The sequence below is a fragment of the Dermacentor variabilis genome, chromosome 9, assembly GCF_050947875.1.
Source record: "Dermacentor variabilis isolate Ectoservices chromosome 9, ASM5094787v1, whole genome shotgun sequence".
Taxonomy (NCBI): Eukaryota; Metazoa; Arthropoda; class Arachnida; order Ixodida; family Ixodidae; genus Dermacentor; species Dermacentor variabilis.
Window position 1 is genome coordinate 69,040,449 of NC_134576.1, and position 21,019 is coordinate 69,061,467.

A 21,019-nucleotide genomic window follows, 5' to 3' on the forward strand; every position below is an offset into this window, starting at 1 on the left:
ACGACTATTCTATTAATGGCCAAAAACTATCTTTCGTTGGTACAAGTATTTGGGCGTTATACTTAGCGCTGATTTTAGGTGGAATGAGCATGTTGCCTACATTGAAAAGAAAGCTATGCAAAAATTGTGATTTCTAAGAACGTCTCTGAGAAAATCCACCTAAAAATTAAAACTAACTGTGTACAAAACTTACATCACTCCAATCCTCGAGTGCTCTTCCGTGGTTTGGGATCTGCATAGTTAAGAAAACATTAAATGTTTGAAGTGATTCAAAGGAAAGCAATTACATTTGTTTACAATCGCTACAGTTCCTTTACATCCCCCATCACACTTCTAAATAATGCTAACCTGCATACATTGCAGACAAGAACACAGCATGACCGTCTGAAATACATGTTTTTACTTTATCATGAAAAGCTGCACATAAACAAGGACACGTACATAGAATCCGTTAATCGGCGATCAACGCGATCCGAGCACCCAAAGAAACTGAGGGAGTATTCTTGCAAGAAACTAGCGTTTAAAAATTATTTTATCCGCACACCGTTACTGAATGGAATGCTCCTTCTGCTGATACAGTAAACTGCACTACTGTTCATTTGGTCATGGCAGGGCTACGGCAACAATCCACTTGACCTTACTTCGTTGTACCATGCCGCCCCTTCCTTATCTGGCCTCGCTCAACGCACGCGCACTACACTTCAATTTACGTCTTATTCTCTAGTACTTTTTAGTGTGCTAAAAATATTTGCTTGGCATCATGTGTATCTTTCGGTGTTTGCAAGGCACAATATATTAAAAGTTTATCTTGCGCTGATTAAGGATATTCACTCGTTGTAGAGATGTTTGTGAAGAGATGTCTGTTGCCATTATTCTGCCTCTGAATTGTATAATTTCTAGTGTTCGAGTTTCTAGCATTTTAGTTTCTTGTACTTGTGCATGAATTATGTTCTCCCTAGTACCTACATTGGACTGGCTTTGGCAAATTTTCCTGTTGCCCTTCCAAAATTGTTTCTCTTTGTTTTCAAATCTGCTTTCGTGTTATAACCCACTCCTGGCTAAGGCCCCATATGAGAGGTCGGCAGTACTCCTGAAGTAAATAAATAACAGATAGTCGTTACATCTGAAGGTCTACTGAAGGGTCTGGTAGTACAGCTCTCTTGACGCCAGTTGTACATAGCTACAATAACCTCATGTAAGATACCCAAGGTTGGATAACCACACCAGGTTCTCCTAACTTCCACCAGGGAATGTGGAAGTGAGAAGAGGAGAATAGAAGACAGGAAAGATTGAAAGTGAGAGAGGAATTGGAGAGGCAGATAGCAAAAGGCAACTACCCATTCCCCACAGGTGGGTCAGTTCGGGGGTGCCGTCTACGTGAAGCCAAGGACAAAGGTATGTGTTGCCTCTGCCAAGGCACCTTATGCGTGTCTGCAGCTGAGTTGCATAGTACTGCCAAACCTAAAGCAATACTAAGTTTGCTATCTTTTTGAATATATTGCACTATTTGATGCAACTCTTGTTTATATTTTTACTAATACACTGTACAGGAAGTCCCATTAGTCTTTGACCTCGGGACCTCCTCCTGTATATTATTGCCTAGTACGATATCTTGTCCAATAATAATAAGACCTCATTCATTCATTCATTCATTCATTCATTCATTCATTCATTCATTCATTCATTCATTCATTCATTCATTCATTTATTGATTCAAAGGTCCGAACACCCAAAGTCGGCTCAACCCCCAGGATCCCCCTTTCCCCAGACAGCTACACGCAGGAGGGTGCTACCCCCATGTGTTCGGGCAAGTGGTGTTGCAACACACCAAATGCCTGCTGATGCAGACACTGCAGGAACACTCAGTGGCAAGATTTAATCATGTAGCTCATAGCGCCACATCGGAACATTGCGGTAAGAGTTTTATTTTACCATAGAGCATATACTGTAGTTTACAGTGCGTCGGCTGCTCATTGTTATATACGGTATATTGTTAAAACCGGCATTGTTAAAGTGAGTTCGACTGTGTAAGACGATGTTTCCTGCCATGCGTTTCACAGTTGTAGAGCTCCACTGATGCTTCAAGGAACACCTTCTGGTTCTCAAAGCATTCAATGTCTTGTGGATGACCTTGCCATGGGTTTGCCAATGGCATGGGATGACTTGCAGCCACAGAAGTAGCTGTAACAACGGCCACGATAGCTACACAGTAGCTCAAGCTACGGCTTCTGCCAACAGCAGCAAGACTGGTCATTGCGGTTGCTCGGGACGGTGGCCCACCTCATCTAAAAGCCTTCAAGCCTGTACATATGTCGCTGTACCGTGCAAGGCAAACACCGCTTTGTTTTTCATGCATCTTAAACTGTGTCTGTGCTTTGGATTAGCTGGGTGCTCATCCAAGCTAGGTGCTTGAACGAGCTCGGACGAGCTGGGTCGACACGTTTCTGGTAACAATGGCCGAGGCTCAGATCGCTGACGGTACTGTTCCTTTTCAAGCAATTCAATCAGCATCAGCAGCAGCCTATTTTAACGTCCAGTGGAGAACGAAGGCCTCTATGAACGAGCCTAATTTTGTTTCAGAGCTTTCTCTTGCTTTTGGCAGAACACAATTTATAGTAGGGGAGCGCAACCAGGCATTATTTTTTTTATGAAGAAAGAACATGCTGTCAATTCTAAATTGAGCAACATTTGTTAAATCTCTTCATAACACTGAAGAGCATTTGAATACGTAATTTATTTCCAAGGCCCCATTAAAGCCACTCTCTTTCAGCCTTGTTTACACATCACCCTTTATCAGGCCCTTACTGTCACTGAACATAAAGAAGCAACCTCGTTCATCTCACCAAGGACACCAAGCGAATATGCTATCACACATGGAAAAACACCCAAAATGGCAGGGGTCCGATTTTATTTTTAACTTTATTTATCAAGCCAAGAACATTAATCTTTCAGTAAACATTGCAGTTAGCGTGCCCTGCATTTGTTAAGGCTGCAATTTTTTTTTTTAATGTAGCGTTCTCATAGGAAATAAGAATATTTAGCAGAAACCGGTTGCCTGAGAAATTCAAGCACTTCCTAAGAAGTCTTCAGAAAGACGATAACTTACGCAAAGGCATTTAACTTGGGACACAAATTTCCAAGAACATCTCCTCTAACTTTACTGACTATAATTTTGCTGGCGTCTTTTGTCATGCCAGGGCAGCTTGCAAGATACTGTGCTGCTCATAAAGCATACTCGTAAGGTTTTCATGCACTTGCATATGTAATGCATTGCAAAAGCTGTAGTTAGGCTACACACTTTGGGTACACATTATGCAACACCTTCCCCATAGTTCAGTTGAATATAAACAAGGTGATTCCTATAGCTTATCAAGGACATCTGGTTAACAAACGGCATTTCTCCCCCATATCAGGTATTGATAAAAAAAAAGATGGTTCAGTAATTATTTACAATGTTTTATTTGAGCCAGGAACAAAAGTTCTGCCGCTTTGTGCACTTGGCATTCCCCCTATTTTTACTCAATTTACAGTCGGTGACTTGTCCCATTATTTTATGACTCTGGGCAATGTTGTGTTAAACAGCACCTTGACATTTTGGAACGTTTGATTAAGTAACTTTCTATATATGACATACAAAGATTAAAAGCTTTTTGTTCGTCACTGACAACATGCTTAATTTATTGAAATGTAAGCACTGTGGAATGCTTAGTTAACAGAGAAAACAACTACATGCCTTTGTCAATGCAAAAAATTTGGTTCAATTATACTAATGCCGGGGTTTTAAGTGAAAACCACAATATGATTATGACGTATGCTGTAGTGGGGGACTTAAGCGTTAATTTTTACCACCTGGCATTTTTAAACATGAACAACGCGCGGTAGATGGGTGTTGTTGCATTTGATTGCCATCGAAATGTAGCCACTGCAGACAGAATATGATCCTGCTTTTGCCCCATTGTCTCAAAAGATAGTGTTGCAGTATTGCCCAAAAAGGAAAGAATCTATTGCAATGGAAAGTTGTTAGACACCTATACAATGAAAGGATTGTAGCTTTATCAGCCGGATAAACTTGTAAACATTCTCTAATTAAATTAACAAGCATGTTTCACGCGCACAGGCAAACAGGAACACGTCTCACTTGACGACTGCAGACACCTGCTGTCAGTACGCTTGCGTGACGAACAGGGGCAGCAGCAGCGAGCGAATTGCCCGTCGTGCTTCCTCTCGCTTCATTGGGAACTAAGTGAAGAGAACACTGCACGCAAGAAGCAGTCAATCAGACCTTTGCACGCCTAGATTTTGCATTTTTTCACCGTAGATTACTTCCAAAATAAAGCCTGCACGATTGCGCTCACCCGCATAATACGCAGCGGCAGCCCCATGCCACAACAGTGCAGAAGCCCATCTGTTGTATCAGACACCGTATTGGACGCCGAAACATACTGTGTGCCTCACACTAAATTGTTGCCCATGAGGTGTCCAATTTGGCATTACGGCATGGCAAAATGCCTCAGCTCCGCTTGCCGTTCGCGGGTATAGGACGCCTTGTCACAGCCAAAATTGTACCATGTGTCATCTAGGTTCAAGTAGTGGCGGCTAAAAAGAAGGTGCTCAAACTTCTACCCTGCATAATCAAAGCACCCACTGCATTTCAGTTTTTTTTGGGGTTAATGGTTTCTTATTTTACTGAGACGATTGCCATTGTGTGACCTATGCACCACACTTGTCTGTTGGCAATGTCCAAATATGAGGAAGGGCCATTTCACTCACAATGATGTTCATTTAAGTTGCAGTACAATTCGAGGGCACCAGTAAGTCCCAGTGAGAGGTCTACAATCAAAATTGATCATCACTATTTTATTGCAGAAATGGGTGTTTTATACACACAGTTCAGGGATGATCGAGTCCAAATTATTGTGCCTTCACATGACGGGATATCACATGAACACAGTTGTAATCTACGCAATGTTACTCCAACACATGTCCCTGCCACTTGTTCAGTGGTGCTCGAACACCCTGCTATTTTACTTGGCAGCTCAACATATAAGAACATATCGCAACACTAGTGCATCCTGATACACAAGACAGTCGTTCACCCGAAGAAAGAGATTTAGATTTGCAATTCAGACGGCCCTTAATACATAGAGCAAACTAACCCAGCAAGTGACCTACTAAGTGGCGTCTGAGTGCTGTGTTTTCATATGAGCGTTCATATTACCAGACTGCACAAAGGACCTGAAGCAGATCTTGCAGTTGTATGGCCGCTCCCCAGTGTGGATACATAGGTGTTCCTTCAGGGACCTTTTCACTGTGAAGGTCTGAGGGCACAAATGGCATTGAAATGGGCGCTCCCCTGTGTGGGTGCGTAGGTGTAGCTTGAGGCTGTAGTCACGTGCAAAAGTCTTACGGCAGAAATGGCACGCAAAGGGACGGTGGCCTGTGTGGATGCATAGGTGTGCTGTGAGTCTGTCCTTTCACGAGAAGCTCCGAGGGCAGAAATCACATTGAAATGTACACTCGTCTTTGTGGATCTTGATGTGTTTTTCTAGATCAAACAGCATTTCTGCTTCGTAGTAACAGAGAGGATAGCGGCAGTGGAGTCCCTGTTCTGACCTGCCATCTTCGGTAGTTGTCAGAGAGGTAGAGTCCCTTGATCCTGCACCGACAAACAAGATTGCCTTATGCCACATCAAAGAACCCTTTTAGAACAGTAAGAGTTGTTGAATGTGTCACAGTTTGCAGAGTTACGGCTCGGATAAATTGTGTAGAGGTGCATGGTACAGCTACAGTAAATCATTTGCGCGTCACAGCTTGTATGAAACGTCTCATAGTAAGAGAGCTACAGACAATTAGAATTTACCCTCCTCCATAGCCATGCATGTTCTCAAGTTGTTTGCCGATCGGGGCTAAGCTCCACTTTCACTTGTTCTGTGTCATGATGGGACGTCATGCTGTTTACTTTCGCTTTTCATGGAGCCAGCGCGCAAAGCCTCTGCAAGCTCTTCACCCACTGCCCTATAGCCGATCGCAAGCAAGAGCTATCGAAGCAGTGTGCTTTACAAACATTCTATCGCAGCAGGAAATGCGTCTGGTATTTCGGTAACCACAGCCTACCTGGGGGTTTCAATGGATGGGTGGAGGCGTAAAATTATGCCCCTTTACGCTACTACTGCTATGATGAAATAGCTTTAGCGTAGACGTACATGAGTGGCCTGCATGGTCGAGCCAACTGGTGGCACAGAGCTTAACCAGTGAAACAAAGAGCTAATATTGCTTTAACCAAGCGTAACACAGTTTAAACATTTAGAAAAAGGATGTGTTCATGATTACGTTCCTCTAAAAAATTTACGCCAGTAGCAAAGAAGAATAAACTACGTTACTGCTATGTTAGTTGCGAGTGTGTTTGAGCTTTGTGCCTCCAGGTGAGTGCACCGTGCAGACCGTTCACGTTTGCGCTAATGCTCATCCCATGAAATGTGCAAGGCCAGTCCGCTTGCACTTGCGCTTACCCGAATCCTGGATATGCAAAACACTATTGTGGTAGTAATCCTATTGTATAAAGTGATGGATGCAAATCCGCAAATTCTGGCGCCGATTGGATACCGCCAGTGCTATGCGCTGCAGCCACTCCGCTCTGCTGCTGCCTTGCAAAGGACACAATGTTGCAGCTTGACATATTGCGAGTCCCTACGTTTGCAGCCCACAATGTAGCAAGGGTGAACCATGTTGCCCGCGAAAGGAAAGATCGAGACCAACCCTGACTGCAGAGCTCTCGTCAACACGAAGCATGTTTTAACGCAAGCAGACGACGCTTGCTGTATGCTGGAAGTCTTGAGCGTAGCGATAAATTGTACTTGTGCATTCTCTTTCTGCTACTTTCTTTTCCATAGAAACAAATGAACTAACATTCCAACTATTACTAACATTTGTTCTCCATGGAGTTGCAAACATTTGGAGGATGCTTAAGCTTTGCTTTTAAGAGTGGAACATGATAGCATTCAAAGATCCCCGACTGCTTGCCACACTTGCCGGGAAGCACAGCTTTCTTGCAGATGCACAGAGGCAAATGCATCCGCAAGCCGGTGGGCTGTGACACTCTATGAATGGTAGAGACACTGTTCCAGTGTCCGCATAACAAAATTGTGTTTTCTGGTACATTGAAATTAAACTCCAACGCTACCATGACTGTATGTTGTGTTTAAGTCATGCGTTACAATTTTTCCAATGCATTTTACTTCAAGGAGTTCAGTTAGTTCATTAACACTTTTGCATCATGAAGAGGGTCTGCATGGTTGTGTTTCGGAATGATATTTTGCAAAACGACATCTGATACAGACAAAAAATTTCTGCGACACGTGGCCCTTAACACTATTACATTAAAATCATCGATGATGTGGCCTGTGCAGCCAATCGGATAGCTCGCTTTACTGGCACCATATGGTCAACTTGCGTCACCTGGTCAGGGGCGGCTGAAAACACGGCCAAGTGGCATGCTGCAATCGGTAGCTATGAACATTTGTAAAACTTACTATAAATTACATGCTTTACATAGAGCATTTAGATGTGTCAATTATTGATCAAAACAAATTACACTAACAACTCAGAGCGTTTGTACAATATCGTCAAAATAATTTCGGGGTCCCTTTAAGCATGAAAGGCACCACTAATCAATAAGCAAGTACATAGGTAAATAATAAACACTGAAGAACAAGGTGATGCACACTTCGGAAATGTGTAAAGCAGATATGTCGTATCTCAATGTAAAGGCTAGCTTAGCTCGGAACAAGCAATACTTTCCGTTAGTGCACTCCACGGTGATATTCACTGTGGAGATTACAACAAACAGTGTGCTATAGTTTATAATTGCTTATAATACACAAAAAAAAAAACATTTGTTTATCAGAGTAACCACAGCACTTTTGCAGCATTAGAGTGGGGGGGGGGGGGAGGAAAGTAAGACAAGCAGGCGAATCTATACAGAAAGCAAGACTGGCATTAGTAGCCTAAAATAATTGAACAACCAGGAATGAATTAATGAATTATGGGGTTTTATGCACCAAAACTGCAATTTCATCAGGAGGCATGCTGCAGTCAAGGACTTCAGATTAATTTTGACTACCTGCAGATTTTTAACATGCCCCGAATGCACGGGACTCTGGGGTTTTTGCATTTCGCCCTCATCGAAACGGAGCCACCGTAGTTGGCACTTTATGCCGCGAGCTTTGCGCTTTGCAGCGCTACGCCATAGCCACTAAGTCTCCATGGCAAGTAGTTGAACAACCGTTAGTTATACCCGAAATCAGGAAAATAAACGAACAGATAAACGAACCCCCGCCTAGCACAAGATACGTAAGATGAAAAGAAGGAAATGCATTGTGATTAATACCAGTCTTCGAATAAAATATTTTGTGAAAAATTTTTAATCAAAGTTCCTTTTATCGCGCATGCAGTGTCTCCAAGTTAATGCTTTCTCCAGCACTAGACACGCTAAAATGTGTAAAGTAGCAAGTATAAACATCGGAGCCTGATTCTGTATTCTTTCCAACTGGTCTACCTCAATTTTCAACCAGGGATCTCGGACACACCAAGAGCACTCAAGTGTACGTTCTACGTACAGGAAGTATAGTATTTCTTCAGTATTGAAAGGAAATATTTTTACATTTCAATGCAAGAATCTTAGTGTGCGAGAAGCCCTATTTGTTAAGTATATCCATGTGACAGTGACACAAAACTTCAGCATACAGTAACTATACACAACCAGCATCGCACTGCATAAAATAATGTAATTATATCAGTCTAGTATACAGTGGCGTAGCAACAGGGGGGGCCGGGGGGCCGTGGGCCCCGGGTGCAAGGGGCCAGTAGGGTGGGGGGAGGGGTGTCATATCGTCTGAAGACACCCCTCTTTCCACCGGCTACACCCGGGGGGGGGGGTGACAGAAGACCTATGGGCCCCGGGTGCCAGACGACCTAGCTACGCCACTGCTAGTATACTCCAATTCTAAGTAGGCCACTTGGCTGATAGCAATTATGCACTCCCATTATTAATTTTACCCAGACGGGTGTGTTATTGTATGATACGTAAGTAAACAAAGCTTACATAATTTTTGAAGTTTGTGAACAAAAACACACGTGTCAATTGATTTTGGTGTTCAGGAATTGTCCTATCAGAGACTGTACAAATGCCATTCTGGAAGAACTTTTCTGGGATAGAAAAGCTGTTTGTACAATGGCAAGTGTATTGCATGTACAGTTAAATGAGTCAACACAGTAGAACCCCGTTGATACGCTTCGAAACTGACGATTGTAAATAATGTACCAATGGGGAAACCGTCACCGTGCGGAAAGGCACAACTCACCACAGCACAACGTGAGAAACAGCCACAGTGAATGCTGCTGCAGTTGTTAGATGTCTCGGTGCTCGTACTGTGACCAGGAAGGGCACATATGCGCATGTATAGTAAAGGAAAACCTACTGTATTCCGTGACAGTGGCCCCTACCGAAGTATTTTGAATATGCTTCAATGCGTAACATGGTTATACTGGGCCGAAGCAGACTAACGAGAACTGACGTGAAATGCAAAAAAGACCTTTGCAAGCCCCGAAGTAACTCTAGCCCTGTGCATGATTTGTGTAGGTTTTAATTGATGCACATTTCTTCAGATGCTTCACAAATGCTCCGCCATGGCCTCGTATATACACTTGTGTATATAGGAGGCTACGGCTATGTGCAGGCTTTGTCAGTGTTTGTGCAGGGCATGGATTCTGCCACTTTAGTCGTTCATTGCTAACTTCGGTCACTTGTTGCAACAAATTCATTGCTTGTTGCAACGAAGTGGTTCTTGTTGCAACTATTTGTCGCTTGTTGAAAGGAATTGGTCACTTTTTGCAACAAATTGATTGCTTGCTAGAATGAAGTGGATGACTGTTACAACGAATTGGTAGCTTGTTGCAATAAAGCGGTCGCTTGTTATAACATGTGAGAGCCAATTTCTCCATGTACCGTTAAAGACAAGATCAACGAAAATTACAGGATGGCACAGTATAATGGGAACCCAATACATAAGAGTTAATGGGATTTAGGTTGAGACCACAAAAATATGTAGGAGCCAGGAAAACATAACAGTGAAGGAAGTATCAATGAGGTTCCACCGTATAACGAATTCGACAAAATAAGTGCTTGACTACGTTATAACGGTGGACTTGAGCTCAAAACTAGTTCACGAAATTTCTGTGGTCAAGATGGCTCTATTAAATAGTTCATTTAGTATTTGGCAGTGGAATTGTAGGGGGTTCAATCATAAGAAGACGTCTCTGCAGCAGTTTGTTAGAACGCATGGTGCCAAACCTCAAGTTATCATGGTACAGGAAACACTGACGTCTAATGTGACCTTAACGGATTTCAAAGCGGAAGTTAAGGATAACGAACAGGGCAGATGACTCGCTACTCTCATTAATAGGAGGTTGGCGTATATTAGACATGATCTTCACATGGCAGATTGCAAGATTGAATATATTATGGTGGAAGTAATCTTAGGTCGGCGAAGGTCATGTCAGAGGAGCATTTACCTGCTTAACCTGTACAGTAGCCCCCGGGACACGAAGCAGAGTTTCAAATATCTCTTGACCAAGGCAACCAATCTGGCTAAGGATGCACCGTTGCTTATTGGAGGGGACTTCAATGCACCATATCGTGTGTGGAAGTATGTTTATAACACTATTAAGGGGGAGAGACTATGGCAGCAGGCACTAGACTTGAATTTAACTCTGATTACAGACCCCTCGTGCCCCACCAGGTGCGGCACGTCGACATGTAGAGATTCGACACCTGATCTCACTTTTGTTCGAGGGGTGGTGGATTCGTCCTGGTCCAATTCTAATATAGATTTTGGTAGCGATCATTACATACTTATGATTACTTTGGTAGTGGCTAATAAAAAGGAGCGCACATTCAAGATGGTTGACTGGGATGCATTTAGGAAACGAAGGGCGCAGAGAATCGAAGATGAGGGAAATGAGTTGACCTTGGAACAGTGGACTAGTCACCTTTAAAGTGACGCTGAGGCGTCCACTGAAGAATTTCAGACCGATATTGACATGGAACACATGGATAGTCGCCAGGCACATTTGTTGGAAGCCAAGCAGTCGATGTTAGCGAGATGGAAGGGTCAGAGATTGAATAGAAGGCTTAGAAAGCGTATAGCAGTGGTTAATCAGGAACTTGAAGACCATTGTCGGGTACTGTGCAAGCAGCAATGGGATGAAGTGTGCAATTCTATTGATGGTCGCATTAAGAGGGGAGGTGCCTGGAGTTTGCTCAGACATTTACTAGATGAGACAAACACTAAGTCTAATCAGAGGACTGTGATAGGTAAGCTGGTCCATCAGGCGTGTCGGGACTCCATGGAGCAGGAGTTGCTGAAGGATTTGGCTGAGAGATACCTTCCGTTGGAGACTTGGCACGATACACCTGACGTGATTTTGGAATATAGTGGGGACGAAAATGCAGCTATGGATGCGGAATTTACTGAAAGTGATATAAGGATGGCACTGCAGAATCTTAATGGTCAATCGGCATCAGGGCCGGATGGCATTACGAATAAAATGCTATGGAATTTAGACAATGGGTCGATTGAGTTCCTTACGCGGGAGATTAATTGCCGATGGAAGGAAGGCTCTTTCCCGGAAGAGTGGAAACTTGCAACTACTGTTCTGATACCCAAACCGGGGAAGGCCATAGGGCTTGAAAATCTCAGACCCATTTCCCTGACGTCGTGTTTGGGAAAAGTCGCTGAGCATGCCATTTTAAATAGGCTAACGCGTTATGTTGAGGGCAGTGGGGTCTTTCCGCACTCGATGATAGGATTTCGGCTCGGCCTCTCGACCCACGATGCTATGATCAGGATTAAGCATCAGATCTTTGATCGGCGGACAAGGGATACTAAGGCACTAATTGGACTTGATGTGGAAAAAGCTTTCGATAAAATCCGACATTCTTTCATTCTACGGGTGCTATCGAACTTGAACATGGGGCAGCGGCTTTTCCACTCTGTCAAGGCTTTCCTTACGGATAGAAGGACGTGTCTCAGATTTGGGGAGATAAAGTCGGAAGTCTTTAAATTGGGTTGCTGTGGTACTCCACAGGGATGTCGAAGTTAGCTAATAGACTGGACACTGTCCAGGATATTGGCTATTCTATATACGCGGATGACATTACTATATGGAGTGTCGGTGGTAGTGATGGAGAGCTTGAGGCTAGGCTGCAGCAGGTGGTAACGCTTACGGAGGAGTATCTGGGTCTCATGGGGCTCAAGTGCTCCACTAAAAAATCGGAGTTGTTCAATTCAATTCAATTTTTATTTTTCCAGAAATAATAGGTCCTGGAAAGGGTCAAGAGCTAAAAGCTGTCTCGACAGCTTGACTAGGCCCATGTTGATCTTCAAATCTAAGAAGCTAGGTCGTAGGCCGAAGGGTTGGGTACCGGAAGTTGAGCCTTGCATTAGAATTCATACTAGGGAAGGGTCGGTGATACCCAAAGTTGAAGCAATCAGGGTCCTGGGTTTTGTACTTGAAGCAAACGGATCGAACATTAGAACCATTCAGCGTAGAGTCGAACCCGACTATATCGAACCCGTTTACATCGAATTATTCTATATATCGAACAATTTCTGGACACGATATAGTTACAATGAGTATATATCGCAAAAATTACGCTTACATCGAACAAAAATAGCAGCGACACCCGATATATCGAACGTCAAGCGGCGGAAAGTGCCTCCGGAAGTTGGCTTTCCCTCGCGGTGGAGGAGAAAACCCGGCTGCGCGGCTCCATCCAACCGCTCTCCCTACCGTGACCGCGCCCGAACGCGCTGCCTCGGACGAGCCGTCGGCACCCCCCCTGCAAGAAATGATCCTGGCCCGCCCACAGCGCTTGCTCAGACAGCCAATCAGATGCTCTTGTGCCCTCGTCGCGCAAGATGGCGAAAGTGCGGCTTGTCTCGCTGTTTTCGTGTGCGCCTTGTAGGCCTTCTCCCGCAGTGTTGCCGTGAAGAAGCGGCAGAATTTGCCTTTCGTCGTGAAGCTCGCAATCATAAATCGTGTCGAACGCGGTGAGAAGTCGGATGTCCCCGCAGAGCACAAGATTCCGAGGAGCACTCTCGGCACGATCTTGAAGAATAATGGGGAGATTAGGGCTAAAGCGTCCAAACTCGCGACCCGGTGCCCGTGGCGCCCGACCCGTACGCACGGCCGTGTACGAGTGGTTAATCTGAAATTGCTTCAGCCGTGCCGACTTCCGCGTGCTCGGTGATGACCGTAAATTCTGATGAATGCGACGAAGCCGTTGCCAGTGTTGCCGAAGTTTGGAGCGAACTGTCAGAATTTCCGGAAGCTGTTGACGAATCAATGGTGGATGAGTTTGTGAGCGCAAATGATGTGTCGCGACCACGGGAGAGCCCGAAAACGAAGACTACATTGCCAACATCGTACCGAGCACAAGTGAAAGTGGGCACAATGAGGAAAGCAACGACGGTCCCACATCCTCCGAAATGATTGGTGGGCTCGCACTAGTCCGGTGCTTCTGCGCGAATGCGGAAAGTTGCGGCCTCAGCTGCTCCGACTCCTTAATGTGGAAAAGTGCGTGCGTCGCAGGCAGCGAAATTGCCAAAGCAGAAGAAAATGCAGGACTATTTCGTGCGAAACTAAGCTAGTTTAATCAATAAAGTGATTTTATAAATGGTATATGCTTTTATGACATCCAATTATTTAGCAAGCTTATATCGAATTATGCTCTATATCGAACTGATAGGCGTTTTCTTGCGAGTTCGATATAGCCGGGTTCGACTGTATTACCAAGACGGAGGAGGCCATAAGACTTATAAGAAGAATCTCTAATAGGCATAGGGGTTTAGGAGAAGAAGGTGCAATGCGCTTAGTTCACGCATTTATTATGTGTCATTTCTCGTATGTGGCAGCTATGCTAAATTGGAATAGGGGGGAGAAATATAAAATTGTAAGCATTAATAAGAAAAGCCATCAGGGCTGCGCTTGGTCTGCCTATGACTACGTCAAACGATATGTTGTTACGATTGGGTTTGCATAATACTTTAGATGAAATTGCCGAGGCTCAACGTACCGCACAGAGGACTCCGGTTGCTAGGTACACCAGCGGGTAGGTATATTTTAGAGTCAATTGAAGAATCGGTGGCTGTGTCGCACGATAGGGCGCCCCTATACGAGTTGAACGTGAACCTTAGGGCAAATATCATGGTTCGTCCGTTTCCGCGGAATGTGCACTCCGTGCACAATGTAGGGAGGCGGGTCGCGAGAGCTAGGGCTTTGTTGTGCGAGGCAAAGGATCAGGAGGAGGAGTCCGCGTTTGTTGACGCCGCATGGATTAATGGTAAAAATGCTTATTCGGTGGTGGTGGTAGATGGCAAAGGGAGCGTTAGAAATGCTGCTTCCATTTATACCAAAGATACGGGGGTTGCTGAACAGGTGGCTATTGCTCTAGCACTAATTGATTCAAGAAGAGTTTTGGTGTTTAGTGACTCGCGATCTGCGATTAAAGCCTTCCCGAAAGGACTTGTTGCGGAACCGGCTAACAAACTGCTGCAGGGTAGGGATATCACTTCGCATACAGTTACTTGGTTCCCGGCGCACATGGGGACAGTGGAGGGAGCCCCGCGTAACCTCAACGAGATGGCGCACAGGGAGGCACGAGGATTAGTGTGCCGTGTACTCCCTGAAGGGGCTGGATCTGCCGCTCCCGAGTACAGGGACCAACTGTTAACCTACAACGAAATCACCAAGCACTATTACTTAGGGCGCAGGGCATTCCCGCTGCCACATCCTAAATTAAATAGGCCGCAGGCAGTTACATTAAGGCTTCTGCAGACACGAACGTAGCCTAAACCGGTCATCATGAATAAAATTAATCCGGACTGCGGGGTTTCAGTCTATTGTAGTAAGTGTGGGGGTTTGCTCGATTTAGAACATATGCTGTGGCGCTGCTTGGCGTTGGCCGGTGATCGTTCTCTAGGTGAACAGTGGTGGCAGCGTACGCTGCGCAGTGAAGTGCTGGCGGACCACTCAGGGCTGTCCAGAGGGCCCGTGTGACGGCAGAGGGGCTCGGCCTTTCTGTACCGACGTGGGAGCAGCCCGCATCAGTCCCAGACTGATCCTTCAGGACATAAATAAAGTTCTTCATACCAAACGTTATAACGAAATTTTGTTATATTCATGTATATTTGACCTATTACGCATTAAAGTACAGCTGCCAAAGGGCTTTTGTTTTGCGAAAGGCATTGCAAAATTTTCCGAATTATCAGGTAATCGGAGGAAACAAAGTTCATTAAGAGAAAAAATATGTTCTGCTGAATTTGAACATCGGTACAGGGTGCATAGTCTGCCTATGCGCTCAGCCGGTTAGTGGCAGAAGACACGCGCACTAGATAACTAGAAAATACAGGCAAGTAAACCACGAGACTAAAAATAAAGAAGACCACATCATATCATGCACAAAACAATATTACTGAAAGCACCAGACACACAGGTGCAGAAAAATTCACAAAATGACAGCCACTAATGAAAACAAATATACTAAGTTGTAAAAATGTAGTATAGCAGCAGTTCAAGATATTTTCGACCTACCAGTGAAACACACTAGGTAGGGAAGCAGTGAAACAAAGCTGTTATCAACAGTGTACTCCTAAGTGTGGCATTAATAAGATACAATACTAGAATCACAGCCTTTGTCAAAAGCAAGAATAAAGGAGTGCAAACTGGGCTAGAACAAAAAGGCATCCACACACATACGCAGATGTACTTATGTGGCTTTTCTTCGTCCATGTCCAGTTTGCCATTCTTTATTCTTCCTTATGAAATACAAAAATTCCCAAACTGTCGGGTGGTTACAAAGTCGAATTGATCGCAACAATTGAGGCACTTCTGCTGCAACTCCTGGTTCTTGACGATTGTAAGGTGGTGATGACGCCTTGCTGTGACAAAAGGTAAAAAAAAGTTACCAGATCAGTCACTTGTATAACACTTAGTTTCCAATTGCTTGTGTTCTAAATAAAACATTTTTGAATCAGATTTAAAAGAAACCTTGTATAAAGATGACCTCCAAATACTGTATACTACCAGATGCTTTAAATTTCTAAACAAATTAACGTGTAAAGGTATAATGGAGTCTATTTGGCAACAGCAACTTAGTTATATTATTAATCACATCTGATGCACTTAGCAACTGCATTACAGCTCAAGTGAAGCTTTTAAACGAGAAAAAAGGAAAAGTTGCTCACAGGAGGTGCACCACGACAATAACAGTAATTGAACAAAGAAACAGCATGAGTGCAGATGCTCGTAGTACAGTGTAGTGCTCAGTGAAGGAGGTAAGTGAAATACGAGAGCACCGCGCATCAGTTCAAAAGGAACCGAAACATGGTGAGACTTGCCAAATGATAAACCGCTTTGTCGAGATTAAGGTCGTATATTTACAGGATGTCTAGGGAGGAACCTTGTTATTTACTGAATGAAAGGTATTGCGCATAAGTGAGCAGTTTCACATGTTTGCCTAGGAAGATGTGTGTCTGCAACACAACTGGGCGTTTTTCTGCAGCAGGATAATTCTAATGCCTCCACTTGATGTTTCGACCCCAACAACAGTCTTTCCAGCGCAAGGAAGAGTGAGCGCCCGGTCACTTCGACAAGCTCATGCAACGGGGGGCAAGTGTGTCTTCCCCTAAAGCCTGACCGTGGATGCGCATGACTCTGCACGGCTAAGCCCATACAGTGCACACCGCTTAAAACGACATCAAAAACAACGAAAAATAGTATTGTTATAAGGGATCACAACTACATCTAGACTGCCATAAAAAAAAGGTGATGAATGTATATTTGTAGCTCTGAAGTGAAATTCACCATTTATACCAAAAGATAATCGTAGAAATTAGGCTGTGAAAATTTTAACATTTAGTTATACCTCCAGACAGCGTGTCAAGCGCTAGGTTCACTGAAATAGTCAGGAATCTGCTACTGCTTTTGCAGCAGTTTCAACCATGGTTCATGGTGCAAGAACACCAGCAGCAATCCCTTAGCGTGCACGAAATCAACGAGCGACTCGACTGACGACCGTGCACTTCGCGTGAGCACCGGAGTTAGGGTCAAACAAGTGCCACTGTGAATCTCGTTGTCACTGCCGCTGCTGTCATTACCTCCAACACACAACCTCGGCATATGTTACACTAACGATTGCCTCGTCGGAGATTGTTTCGCAGAATAAGGCAGCAATACCTTCCCTGAGAAATTACTCCATCGAAGCACAACCTGTTTCATCTCCAGTAGCGACGTGTTCCGAGAGCTTGGTAATGACAGTGACTTCCACCATGTTGGTCTCATTAGACAGTTTTAGTTTAGCATACGCAAGCTATAGCGTACGCTATACTCAAAAGCGCAGCGTACGCTAAGCAGCGCACATTTTTTTAGTTTTAGTTGACTGGCGAGATCTTCTGATCTCAGAGGCCATATGCCACCATTGCAGCTATTTCCCGACTTTAGCGATAGGTGGCGCAGACATCTCAAATATTTCTTTCGTTAGGCTTCGACTCGTTCGAAACGAGAAGCGATCTAGAAAACACCCAAGGTTATCCATAATACTCTGTCGTCTAAGTGGCCTGAGACTAAGCGAAAGCTGTTTACACAATTATTTGCTACAAACGAAGTGAATTTTACAAAAGCAACGCCAAATTCAATTTGAAGTCGGCAGCCGGGACCGCTGCCATGTTTAACGCAAACTCCGCAAACCACACAAAGGCGCTAACGCTAAATCCAAGAAATAGCATGCGTACGCTATACGCTATGGGCCTTTTAGCATTCTGCGCATGCGCAGTGACGACCAGCTATTTTATAGCGTACACAATAGTATAGCGTATGCTATACTAAAACTGTCTATTATCATGGGTGATTTCACCCTAGTACACAAAGTCAGCCTTTCGGAAACAGTTGCTTATGGTGGAAAGTTGTTCCCAACCTTTTTTCTGTTGATCATCAAGGCCACTGGTAAACACATTCAGGATCATGGTGCTCCCAGTTTTCTGAATCGTGGATACCTTTGTCTGTGCCAGATCATACTTCTTTAGGTTTTGTAAAATTTGCAGCTTCATCTGAAGCCACACAGCTTTCCATTTTCCCAGCGCCATCTTCTAGCAACTGGGCTATCCATAGTTTCAGCACTGCTTCCATGGCGCAATTTTGCACTCGCCGAGGTACAGACGTTGTAGAAAGGGCGGGCCCTATGACTTCACTTTTCACTTTTGTTTCTCTTTCTTCCCTGTACGCATATGGAGCATGATCGTGGGTGACGCGGGTGCCATCTTGTGGCACGCTGCACGAAATCGAGATGCTATCCGCAACTTTCTCAGGACTCGGGTGGGATGTGTTGCACAGGGCAATGCTGGCAAATACGAACTCACATAGGCAAACTTTTTGCCAAGTCTCGGCATTGTTTGTTAAAAAACGATTCTCACAATGCAAATATCAAGCTCGGCCTGCATGGAAAGTGCCATCCAGAAGGCAAAATTTTTATTGTGGTATCCGAAACACACTCTTAAGATACCATTACATATCTGTTTTGTTTTTTCTCATAGTTCTGGTGCGTAATTTGATACTCTTATGTCGACTCCTTGTTATAACCGATACATTGTTATATGCAGTATCACTGTAAGTGGACTGCCCCGGTGGGTGCCATCTGATAACAGCTGTGCGTACTAACTGTGGTAAACTCTCATGTTCCAAAATTTATGGCATGGTGCCATGTGCCACCAGCAAATCTCGAGTGTTTTGTGAACCATGCCAATGCCCTGCTCTCGGCCTGTTCTGCATTTCCCACACCAGCACTCTTTGTTATGCAATTATAACCAAGCCTTCTTGGGATAATTTGTCTTTCAGTGCTGACTGACAAGATGCTATCCACCAGGAATGTTCTGGGAACCTGTCAAATGATTTTTACTAGTGAAACCTCAAAATCTCAACATAATGGAATCTGCGATTTAACAAAGTCTATTGCTGCACGTATAAGCTCATTATATCGAGGTTTATCAGCATATTCAACAATTTCAAATGTTGATTTCTCTTATCGAATACGAAGCAAAAGCAAACACTATTCGATTCAAGTTCAAAAATTTGAATATTTGCAGAGCCCTATTTACAATGTAATATGATAAGAGCTTACACCATGCTAACACCAGGCCACTCTTCAGTAATGACAAATAAGCAAAACTTAGAATGACATGGACAAAAAAACATTTGTTTGTTAGAAGAATGCATGGTACGAGAAGATTATCCATGTACTGCTTTTTTTCTTTGGCTATATGCGTTAATGCTAGTACACTTTATTTCATTCCTTTAAATAAGTTTCCAGTTGCGTTCTTTCTCAGTTATGCTCCGCTTAGCTTACTTCAGCCTCGGTAATCTTTATTTTTTTGCTTTTTATAACAACGGCTGCTGAAAATATTTTTTTCTTTTCGCCCCACCAACACGACTCAGTTCAAATATGCTGCTTGGTTTCTTCTGTGTCGTTTCTTGCCCCTGCAAAAAAATTCCATTGTGGACATAAGTATATATTACAAAATGTAGCACCGAAAGGTGAAAGACTTCATTCTTGCATATGCTGGTCACCCCCTCATAAGCACCATATGGAGCAACTGTGGCCTTGCTGAACTCCCAAACCATCTGTAAGAAAAGAAACAATAGGTAGTAATAGTCACACTCAATATATCACAGAAAGAATAAATATTCTATTACACATAACACCAAGAGTCCCACTGTGATCCTCTGATGTTTGGATTATGTGCAATTGCTAGAGCAGCAGGTTTTGCACATGTATAGGCATTGAGAACAGATATGTTTTTGTCATGCAGGCCGACAAAGGCACACACCGCATGGCATGCTTTCGTTGGCCCTTTCCCGTCTCCTTCCACCCCTGCAAGGTGCGCAGCACAAAGGTGGGTGTGGCAAAGCAGCTTGCGTTTCTTTCTTCTTCTCTTCTTTTTATTTTATTTTGCTGCACAATGTGAAAAAGGTGTGCCATGCAGGTGTGGAGTGGCTCGTGTTTCTGTTGTTTTTTTTTTCTTGGACGATTCTGCATTCTTTAGCAGCACACACACCAGTGGCCACGATAATGGGTGGTGTTTAATGGCGCAGGGGCCAGCTATGGCCAAAGAGTGCCATCACATGTGGTAATGAATTGTCTAAGTATTATGTATGAAATGATCAAATGAGTTGCAAATGGAGATGTAATGTGGCTGTAAAGAGGCCTAAAAACGGGTCGCTGTAAACTGCATAAAATATATAAGCATCAAAATAATGACACTGACTCATGATACAAAAGGAGCATAACAGTTTCGCTTCGACGAAGTGATATTGCTACGTGCTACTAGAAGACGACCTTGCTGACCCCTGGATTTAATGTAACATACTCACAAGTGGCCACTGTTGATCTGATAACGATTATGTGCATTGCCTGATGTTGGCTGACTTCCATGTTGGCCAGTGCTCTTACTACCCTTGTATATACACCCTGTAAGTAGTTTCGCTACTGTACTTTCATGTAACATTTATTTGGTGGAGGTATGGGGTACTCCTGGTGACACAGCTTTGCAGCAGGCGCCATCTCGAATCTACTGCCATGCCTCCAGGTGACAACCCGTCGCTGCCAGCTACGCCTGCAACCACTACCCAGTTTATTGCCCTCGCACAGCCCTGCGATCCCGGGACCTTTCAGTGGCAAGCAGCATCGACGTGGATGAGTGGCTTAGTATGTACAAGTGAGTCGGCAAACAGAATGGCTGGTATCCAACTGTAATGACGCCAAACGTCCCATTTTACCTCAGCAGCACCCCTCGCATCTGGTTTTGGAGCCACAAGGACGATCTCAGCAGCTGGGACGCGTTCAAGCAGTAGCTTTAACCTTGTTTAACCCGTTCGGTCAACAGCTCGCCACCAAGAAAAAAAATTGGCG

General features: G+C 44.1%; 1 long non-coding RNA gene across 2 annotated transcripts in view; it reads right to left on the reverse strand.

Moving 5' to 3' along the window:
- Positions 1 to 4,842: 4,842 nt before the first annotated feature.
- The window catches only part of LOC142592787 (uncharacterized), a 65,828-nt gene continuing 49,651 nt past the window's right edge, over positions 4,843 to 21,019 (reverse strand). The window contains exon 3 of one of the 2 annotated variants that reach the window (XR_012830811.1): positions 4,843 to 5,656. This is a non-coding gene — a long non-coding RNA (uncharacterized LOC142592787). Of the gene's footprint in view, positions 5,657 to 15,175; positions 19,732 to 21,019 lie in introns of those variants that run through there. The other variant, XR_012830810.1, reaches the window with a different exon arrangement.